The following is an 11,050-nucleotide window of genomic DNA, read 5'->3' on the forward strand; positions in this document are numbered from 1 at the left end:
ATAGGGTTACAGCCTGTGTCGGATGGGGTTACACTCCCCCTGAAGATGCAGGTCCGCAGCTTGGTATTGAGGTATTGATCCTGGACTCATCGCTGAGCCTGGAACCCCAGGTCTCAGCGGTGGCCAGGAGAGCTTGTGCGCCAGCTGTGCCCATACCTTGGGAAGTCCGATCTGGCCACAGTGGTCCACGCTCTGGTTACATCCCGAATAGATTACTGCAATGCAATCTATGTGGGGTTGCCTTTGAAGACAAGAAATTTCAACTAGTCCAATGGGTGGCAGCCAGATTGCTCACTGGAATATCGTACAGGGAGCATACCGCCCCCCTGTTACATCAACTCCACTGGCTGTCAGTCCATTTCTGAGCACAATTCAAAGTGCTGGTCTTGGCCTATAAAGCCCTATACGACTCCGGCCCAGCTTACTTGTCCGAACGCATCTCCCTCTACGTTCCTCCTTGTAGTCTAAGATCCGCCGGGGAGCCCTGCTCTTGGTGCCACCAGCTTCACAAACACGGCTGGTGGGGATGAGGGACAGGGCCTTCTCGGTGGTGAACCCCCGCCTGTGTAATTCGCTCCCCAGTGAAATTAGATCGGCGTCCTCCCTCCTTTCTTTCAGAAGAAAACTGAAGACGTGGTTGTGGAACCAGGCTTTTAACTAATGGATATAACGGCACCTGAACATTGAATCAGACCAGACGATTGTTATAATGGAAATGCCTTTATGACTGTATAACTAATGTTGTTTTAATTTATTGTATTGTATGTTTTTATCTTGCTTTTATAATTGTAATTATTGCAGCATCAAATCATTGCCATTGTTAGCTACTCTGAGACCCCCTGCAGGGGTGGGAAGAGCGGGGTAGAAATTTTGTAAATAAATAAATAAATAATGCCCATGTAGACAAGTCCTAGTAGACATAATTGTCCTTGAAAGGTCAACAATAAAGAAATTAGACAAGATCCTGAAGTGTCATGATATATTCTTGAATACTAAAGTTGTCCATGCCAGTTTTCTGGTTTCCATGCATGGTTGTGTAAGCCAGACAGGGAACAAAATTGAAAGAAAGAAAAGCAACTCATTTCAAAATATGATGCTGGAGAAGAGTTCTATGAATACTGTGGACTGCTAAATGGGTCCTATAGCAAATCAAGTCTGAACTGTTTCCAGAAGCCAAGCCAAAATGACTAAATTGAGACTGCCATGCTTTGACCGTAATCATGACTCACTACAAAAGGCAACAATGCTTGATAAGGTAGTAAGTAAAGAGGAAATCCCCACTGTGGATGGATGGGCTCAATTAAGGAAGCAACCACTGCCCTGAGTTTCCAAGACCTGAGCAGGGTTGCTGGTGATAGTATGACTTGGAGGTCGCATTCATGAGGTCACTGTAAGTCAAAATGGACTTGACAGCAGTTGACAACAATGAAATTAGGACCAAGTGCCTTGAGTACATGTGATCATTAGAACAGTGTATCAGATGTCTTTTTTTAAAAAAAAAATGAGGACACTAGGGAGAGTTATATATTCATAATATTTTTTGCCATAACTCACTAATCAAAAGTCCCACACACGTTTTGAAAGGCACAGCAAATCAGTATCTCTATGTAGTTACACAAGCACACACTTCCCCTCCCATTCTAAATATTTTTGACAATATTGTGGTGTAATAATAGCCTATTATCTAAGATCTGGCAGGAGACATGGCTATGTTGCCATAAGCATCCTCTAAACATGTTCATTTTTTATCTGGCTGACAGTTTGATAAATGCATCAGTATATGGCTGCTCCTCAGGTTTCTGACTAGTGATAATGAGGATCTGGGCAGCCTGTCACACTGATCACTGAATGTTTTGGGAATCTGGTGTATAAAAATGGTTTGATAAAGGCTGCTTCCATTAAATCCTTAAATCAGAAATAATGGTGGTGATAGTGATGGTGATGATTATAGACTCTCCAACCAAACTACGTACTTTAAAACACCAGTCAGTTTACTAACGAAATAACCTTTTTGTTTTATTTCTGATTTTTTTTATTTTATGTTGAAGTTTTTGATATTTCTGCATCCTAAACTGCCCTGGGATGCTTTTAAAGCAGTGTCTAAATGTCTGTCTGTATAAATAAATAAACAATTTCATAGATGGAATGAATTTTGGCTGAACTTAGTTGTGCTGTAATTCAATCCTCTTTTGTTTCATATTATAGAAAAGGGTGATCATTTTCACTAACACTCCTTGCTGACCTTACTGTAAGCTCCTATATGCTTGAAGGTGAAATATCCAGGTTTTCAAATATTATTGATATTTGATATGTGGATGATGCTGCTAGCATATTTCCATGCTTATGTATTATCAACTTGAATGGAAATTCCCATTGAGAGTGAATTCCCTCTTTATAAAACTTCTCAGTGAATGGGCAACATTATTTACAATGCCTGAGGATGTCAGCAGAGATGTCCTGGTACACCTGCCCATCTACATCTATAAATTGTAAATTAGCTAGAGCATTAAGAGATTCAAGGCTTCCATTTTGTGGGGATATTGTACAAAGCCCATAATCACATCTCTCTGCTTTCTAGCATCTACAGCTTGAGCTTTGCACTCTGGGATCTTCCTTGTTCAGCCTTCTTCATTCAGTTTCTCATCAGAGCAGATTTGGGCAAGCTGGATAACATTATCCCCCCACCCCAGGGATTCTGCAAAAATGGAGATTAAGCTTCTGTTTATTTACAATATTTATGTACCGCCTTTCTCACCCCTGCGGGACTCTGTTCTGAACATCGAGCTTAATCTGGAGGGGAACCTAGGGTTCATGAATCTGATTGTTTGTGCTTTAGAGACCTCATCAGATGCAAGATCTTTTTACACACTTTAAACACAGTTTAAAGATGGAGTCCCATGGATGCCATCATATGATTCAAAATTACTTCCTATCATTCCCCAGGGGATTCCATCATAAAAATGTATTTAAACTGTGTGGAAATAGAGGCTTAAGAAGGGAGATAGCAATTGTTTTCCAAACTCTTGATTTGAGTAGAAATGGGTAAAGGTGTTTATTTACACATGGAATGGGAACTGTCAAATTCCCCTATGTTAGATCATTTTAGTGACGTTAAAGTGTAGGTGATCTTGTGGGTGGTTTTGAAATGAGCCTCAATGCTGATTTTCTTGTTAGTAATCCACTTGCATGAAATGTTTATGATAATTTTAAAAATAATTTATTCTAAATGAATTTTGCAACGTTGATATATTACCACTTTGCTGTGGCTATATTCTACTCCCCTTTTTAAAGATCTAGATCTCTAACTTCCACAACTGAAGTTTCATTTTTTAGAAAAAGAAAAAGAATGCATTCCCCATGTGATAGCTTAGCATGTGGAGGATTACAGTACACTGTACATTGTGTGTGATGAGGGTGAATATATTATCCATTTTGCTTATAAATGGAATGAAACATTATGGTAAGATGATTTGCTCCACTTTCTATCCCTCATAAGATGAGGTCTTAGGAAATCATCCTATGAGACCCTAAAATGAGTGTAAAATAATAATAATCATAATAATAACAGCAACAACAACAACTTTATTTATATTCCGCTCTATCTCCCCAAAGGGACTCAGAGTGGATAAAAATCACATCTGGGATTTCAGCAGAGGCACACAAAGATAGCCACCTTTTCTATTGCACCAAACAGTTTCCAGAGCGCTTGAAAAAACTGGCAAGCATGTTTAGTTTCTTGCAACTTGCCTCTTCCACATCCGTGCATTGCCTGTTCATCCATAACTCCCACCTTTATTTTCCAAAGGAATTCACAACCATGTAAATTCAAAGTCTTGCAAGACTTAGGTTTTGCAATAAAATACTCCTGCAAAGTCACAAGTACTGTCCCTTTAAACACTTTAAGTAATACAAAAAGAAATAACCATTTTGCACTTACTATCATTTCTCTATTTTAATATTCTGCAAAGGAGAGGGCTATTTCTCATTTCCAAACCTGCTGGTTTGTATCGCCTGGTTGTTTTGCAAAACAGATTGTTTCAATAAATAAAAAAGAAAAATGCATTTTGCAGTTAGAAGCTTTTTCCTGTTTTGTTTATTTTTCAAGGAAACAGAGTTTGGGAAAGGAATGTTAGCAAACATTATGGAAATGCCTAATCGAGAGGAGAAATTCCTAGAAATGGCTGGAAGGAGCTTCAAAATTGCAATTTAAAAAGTATTATTTTTATATAAAAAGGAAGCAAGGGGGCAAAAGAGGGCAGTTACAACATTGCAGGCTGAGTTCCTTTTGTGGCTTTTTCTTCCTGAATGGCCTCGTTGTTTTTCATGCCACTATGGATTGTATTGTCCTCCTCCAAGTACAAAGGGGGACTCAGCATCAGTGGGTTCTTTAGGTGTAAAATAACTACTAAGGACACAAATCCCAATTATGGAACTCATTGAGATATTCAGCAAGTGTTTACTATAACAAATGACTACTAAATGTTTTATTCTGCACTTCATTCTTATCTTAGAAGACTCTTGGCAGATTTTTCTATTCCCCCTGCAATATTCTTCTCAGTTTTAAAGTGCAGCTTGTGTGATCAAAGCCAAGTAGTTTCATGCCTCAAAGAGATAGGGACATTTTTGCCAGTGTTATAGTAAAGGTCAGAAGTTGCCTTGTAAGTGAATGAAATGAGCTACAAGACAAAGCCGGATGAAGTAGAGCAGAAGAAATGTGGTGGAAGTGACAGCTGCTGGATGGATCATAAGAGTCTTTTAAACTGAGGCTCCTATTAATTTTGAAGGCTAAAGATAAGAAAGTCTGGTGTCCTCCAAAAGCAAAGATCTAGAGCCAAAATATGAACATGACCACTGACTTGTCATTCTGCCATGTAGAATTAAGCAGCATGTACAATCTTAGGCCAAGGAATTGTTAACATAGCTAAAACTTTACCTGTGTTAACACTGACACTTGCAAGGAAGTGGGCTGGTACTCACCCTGGAGGCATCCCAGTGAGTAGTTGTGGGCAGTGCTTCAACTAGGATGAGATCACATTAGCATTATCAGGTGCAGGCTTTCATCTTCCAATCATCTGGTTTTCTCCTGCAGAGTTCTGGGGAATGTAGAATTCTCAGCTAGAGAGGTTCTCAGCTTCCCTAAACTACATTTTCCAGAATTCTGCAGGAGAAGAACAAGCAACCGCAAAATGGGGACATCTGCTATAGAATGATAATATGATATTATCTCTGGCAACTATCTGGATACCATTGCAAAAGCAGGACAAAGACATTGCACAAAATGATAAGCATATATTTTACATTTCTTGAAATCTAGAGTTCATTCCAGAAAACTATTAGATCTAAGGGCTCTTTTCCCTTTTTTACATTTTAGTTTTACATGAAATGAATTCCTGCTACAGGGAGGAAACATGTTTTTTAATAACAAAATGTCTCCCCACATTAAATATGTATTAAACACCAATCTTCATATGTTAAATGAATAATGCTAGTATTATGTTCAGTGCAGTCATATGTTCTGAACTGAGTTGGATCTATTCCCTGCCTCCACAAGACATTCACAGTTTTTGCTTGGGATTTTCTTTTAAGATGACCGAGGTGTAGCTTAAAGGTTTGGAGGGAGGGAGGAAAGTGGAGAGCAGGTTCCATAATGCCATAAATTTAGAAGGTAGGGTTTGGATGTGTAGTGGCAGTCCCTGAGTTACAAACATCTGACTTATAAATGACTAATACTTAAGAACAGGGTGAGACAACAGGAAGTGGGAGAAATCTACCCCTCAGAAAGGAAAGAAATTCCTGCTAGAGTAATCATGGGAAAAAGTCTCCATTGAAGCTTTATCACCAATCCTTGTTTCCAAAATCCAATTCTCATAGGGACAGAAAATGAGGGTGAAATATTCTGAACAGGAGCACAGACAGCAAAATAAAGAGTGTAAACCCTTTCCTATGATATCCAGAGATAGATAGATAGATAGATATCATGCCCCATGAAGACCCTCACTGTTTGCCCCTAGTTAAGCCATTTTTAGTTAGAGGGATTCGTATTTTATGTACAGAACTTTTGGCTCATGGAAAACTCAGCCTTTTTCATGAGTGAAAGGTGAAGAGAGAGGCAGGCCAGTAGGTCTACAAATAGCACATCCAGTTGGAGCTGTATGTGCTGTATTCAAATCCAGTTGGAGTTGCATTCAATTCCAGTCAGAGTTAAATATTGAAACCATTCTAGAGACAGTTGAACACCATACAAGAAGGAGACAATAAGAAGAAATAAAGATTCAAAAGCCTCAGTTCAACCAGAACTGTATCTGTCTTTCAAAGATTTTGCCTCTCGTCATAAAGACTTTGTAGTGAGACTCAAGAGGAAAGTTTAAAATTCTTGTCAGTTAATAAATTCCTGTTTGATTCAACTATATTGTCTCAGAGAATAATATATGGGCATATTATAAGGAAGACAAGATACATATAGTAAAATAGATTATATTCTGGGGGAAAATACAAACCAATCATTTATTCTAGAGGCAAAACACTTGCAATATATCTTTCAAATCATGCACAATTAAGAGTAAAAGTAAAATTAGAAATAGAGAGAAAAGAAAGAACCTGGAGATATAATACAATTTTAAACAGTAGAGAGGAAGAATATGAAATGATAAGGAAAGAAATAATCAAGTATTTTGAGACCAATGATAATGGACAAGTAACTAAAGATATCATTTGGGGTGCAAGCAAGGCTGTGATAAGGAGGCACTGTATAAGTTTAGAGGCAAATCTCAGAAGGAGATGGAGGAATGAACAAGAAAAGACAAAAAAAGAAATAGAAATCTTCCAGGACAGACATTAAAGAACTAGGGATAGAAAGATCTGGAGAGAATTAAAGGAGAAGAGAAAACAATTAGAAACTTTTGAGGAAAGGAATATAACAAATAAGTATCTGTATGTTAAAAGTGATTTCCAAAGTTGGAATATAAAATCAATGAAGAGGATGGCTTACTATTTGAAAAAGGAAAAGGAAAAAACCTGGATAAAGAGATTGAAAGATGAAAATGGGAGAGAACAAGAGGAGCAAAGTAAGATTAGGGAGATAATGCAAAATATTATAAAGATCTATATAAGGAGGAGAGGGTAGTGCAAGGGAATTTAAACATCAAAGAAACAATTGTGGAGGAAGACAAAGAGTTATTAAATCAACCAATAACACAAGAGGAAATATTAAGGGTAATTAAAAGGTTAAAGGGAGGTTAGTCACCAGGACTAGATGGATTCCCAGCGGGATATTATAAAGCATATATGGAAGAATTGCCACCACATTTAACAGAGTTGTTTAATGAAATATACATTAAGCAAAAAGTCCCTCAAACATGGAAAGTATTAGAAATTATTACTATGCAAAACAAGTGTCCATTATCCCCCAGGCTATTTGTAATAGCTATAGAAATACAGTTATTCACATTTATTTTTCTTTAGTATGCACTCTAATTTCTTGAAAAACCTAACCACAAGCAACAACAAAAATCAAAGAACAGAGGTGCTCAGAATTGGCAACATTTCTGTGGTTGAAGTATTCAGAGTTTGGCCTTCTGCCTCAAGAACAGTCCCTAAAGGACTCTAATTACAAAGAAATGTGTTGCTTCTTGTCTTATTGCCTGAGATGTGGTTTGCTTTAGACTTTCATAAGTCATTAGGACTCAGAAGCACATGTTTAACAGCACAATTATCACTCCTTGTTCACAAAGTCTTTAATGGCTCTCAGTGCAACCCCTGCACATTGATTAAAGGGAAGCTTTGGTGTAATTTTTTGCAGTCAACTTGGACTGTTACCTGACTCTGCTCCTCAAACAAACCTTTATCTGAGAGATTAAAGTCTTGGGCAATGCTCTAGAGCAGAGTTTCTCAAACTGTGCTACTCCTCCAGATGTTTTAGACTTCAGTACCCACAATTCCCAAGAGCTGGTAAACTAGCTGGGATTTCTGGAAGGCAAATTCCAAAACACCTGGAGGAGCACAGTATGAGAAACACCTCTCTAGAGTGTGTTTATGTGCCTTTAAATTACCTGTCACCTCTTGGCAACCCCATGAATTTCATGATATTTTCTGGCAATTCCTACCTCTGAAATAGACAGTACCTCATATTTCTTGCTGGTCTCCCATTCAAAAAGTAACCAGGTATGAGCCTGCTTAGGTTCCAATGTGAGATAGGACCTGATGCCTTTTGTTTAGGGTATCTCTAGGCCACTTAGCTGCATGGAAAAGGGCAGGTCAACCTGCATAGAGCATTAGTTGTTGTCTATCCTGGATATGTCTTCTGACATGAAGTGTTTATCTTTCTGTGGCTAGGTAATGGGGAAGCCTTATCCAACCACCCAGCAAGTTCTACTATAACCACTGCATTACTACTATAATATGCTAGGCCCTTTCGGTGCTGATCTAAACTACTCTAAGTGCTTTGAAAGGAAATGGAATCGCCTCAGCAGGGGCTGCAAGAAAATGTGCCAGGCACAGCTTGGGATAAAAATCGGCCCCAACAACCTTTCTTCCTCATCCCAGGAAGATGAAAAGGCATCCACAAGACAGAAATAGAGGAGAATGCTTTCAACAAAATGCTTACTTTGTTCAGTTCTCAGATATGAGAAGTAAGGCCACCCCTAAACTTTGTTGCCTGAGTGAAAAAGCAAGCTCACACCTTTTTCTTCTATAAATGCCAATGGTCTGGTAGTTTACTCTTTCTTCAGCACTGATAATACCATGTAACAACATTCAAAAAAGTTTCTGGTTTGAAAAAGTTATTCCTGTTTAATTGTGTGGTACTTACTTTGAAAGTAGTTGTTTTCCTCCAGAAACCTCATTTTTGTGGCTGCAACAAACTAAGTAGAATTAGTTGAGACTCAATGAGATATCAATATCTTTGGGCCTGCAGGTTAGGGGAGGTGGTGGCCAACTCCAAGGTGGACATATCAGGGAGGGCCTTACAGTGGAGTGATGTAGTGTGGGAAAACAAGCAGGATCTTCATATCCTGAGATCAAAGACAGACCATGGAGACAAGGGAGTTATCTTCACTGTTCATGGACCTAGTGCAGTGCTTTTTAACTGGGAACATGTTCATTGATTTTAACCATGCATTTCAGTGTTGTTTGTGACTCATGTTTATATTTGCATATGTCTATATTCTAAATAGTATACTTATGATTTTATGCCAAGCTGCTTTGAGTCCCCTTTGGGAAGATAAGGGGGATAAAAACAAATATAATAATGATATTACGGGGGACAGAGGGGTACACAGAAGTGCCTTATTTGTGTATGTGGTATAGCCCCTGTCCAGCTTTTAGTGGCCTGGGAAATAAAAGCCCCCTATCTCAAGATCTGTTCATATCCAAAGTTTCTGCTCCCTTAAGCACCAGGTTTGCCATTCCCAGCATTTGAGGGCCATTACCTTAGATTAAAAGAAGATGCCAAGGAAGGTCTCTGGTGGACATCATAAAATGTGGTGGTGGTGGTGGTGCTTCATCATCTATGTCTCATTCATTTGACCAAATCTCTTTGTACAAGAATTGTGGACTGCTAGGCATTCTTTTCTGTGTTCTCATAGGACTGGCATTGGCTCCAGGAAGGACGGACGGCATGAGCAGAGAATGATGAAGCAGGTGTGGAGGATCAAGGCACGACTCCATGCACCAGGCCGAACATGAGGCACTTGTTCAGGCACAAAGAGCAAGAGATTTCTCTGAAGAAATTGATGCAGGCACGAGATGCCAGGCATCTCGTTGATGCTAGGCATCTAAACGACTCTGCCAAGCAAGGCATTAAAGGCAGGATGGCAGGCCAGGAGCTATTGGGCTATGGTTGAGTTGGGCCTTGCAGGGTACGGGGATGCCCCCGCGGGCACTGCTAGTTTGGATTTATTGGGCTGCATGGGCCCTGGATCCAGCTTGCATACCTCCCCCCTTTATCAGTGTGGAGGGAGTGTCCTGGTGGCGTAGGGGTGTGGCAGTACCAGTGTCCCAGTCCGGAACCAGTTGGCTCACTACTAGGGACCCCTACTGTTGTGAAGCGGCATTGGACAGCATTGGCCTGTCCGATTCTTGATGCAGGACCCATACATGACTTCCAACCCTGTTTCTCATTGTAACCAATAAACAAGATGTGGCCTTTGGTTATCCCAAACCATTATATCTCTTTCTTTATGGGTTCCTGGTGGCGGGAGGTTGGTCGCAACTGCCCACACAACAAGTTGCATGTAATATCATTTCAGAATAATTGTATAGCAACTAGTGCCCAGGCATGTAGCCGGGGGGGGGTCTTGAGGGGCTTCAGCCCTCCCCCCCCCCCCCGAAATTCTCATGGTGGTCCACGAGAAGGCCTTACTGGTGCATTATTTAAACTGTTATGTTTATTCATATCATGATCTGATCACCATGCTCAATATATCCCATATGCATGGGGGTATTGGGGTAACGATACAAAAGGTTTGCTAGGCTAGACCCTCTTTCACTCAGACTCAGCCCCCCCCCCCGAACCAAACTCACACCCCCCCCCCAAACAAAATCCTGGCTACGGGCCTGCTAGTGCCCCATCTACATTGCCATATACAGCAGTTTCTGATTTCAGATTATGTGCTTTGAACTGGATTATATGGCAGTGTAGACACATATAATCAGGTTCAAAGCAGATAATCTGAGATCAGAATCTGCTTTATATGACAGTGTAGATCCAGTCTGAAATGTTCACTTTCCAGCTTAATTGTTTTGTTGTTTTGAAGCAGGCATATTAGAGGAATAGAGGACTTCTACAAAATAGTAGGTCCTAAAATGTTCATGAATGTTTCCTCATGGAAGATCAACATGATTTCCTCACAAACATGGCTTCAGACATTTAGAATGCAATCCTATCTCTCCCCCATGGGAAAGTTAACATGACATAGTGGTCCTGCTCCACAGGCCTCCTCCACCATAGAGGGACCCTGGTGGGGATGTAACTCCACAGGGGGTCCCATTTAGTTTGAATGAGTGAGAAGGGGCTACTGGCCATTCTCTCTTACAACAGTGTGTCAAAAGACCT

This window comes from Anolis sagrei, chromosome 2 (genome assembly GCF_037176765.1).
Source record: "Anolis sagrei isolate rAnoSag1 chromosome 2, rAnoSag1.mat, whole genome shotgun sequence".
Lineage (NCBI taxonomy): Eukaryota > Metazoa > Chordata > Lepidosauria > Squamata > Dactyloidae > Anolis > Anolis sagrei.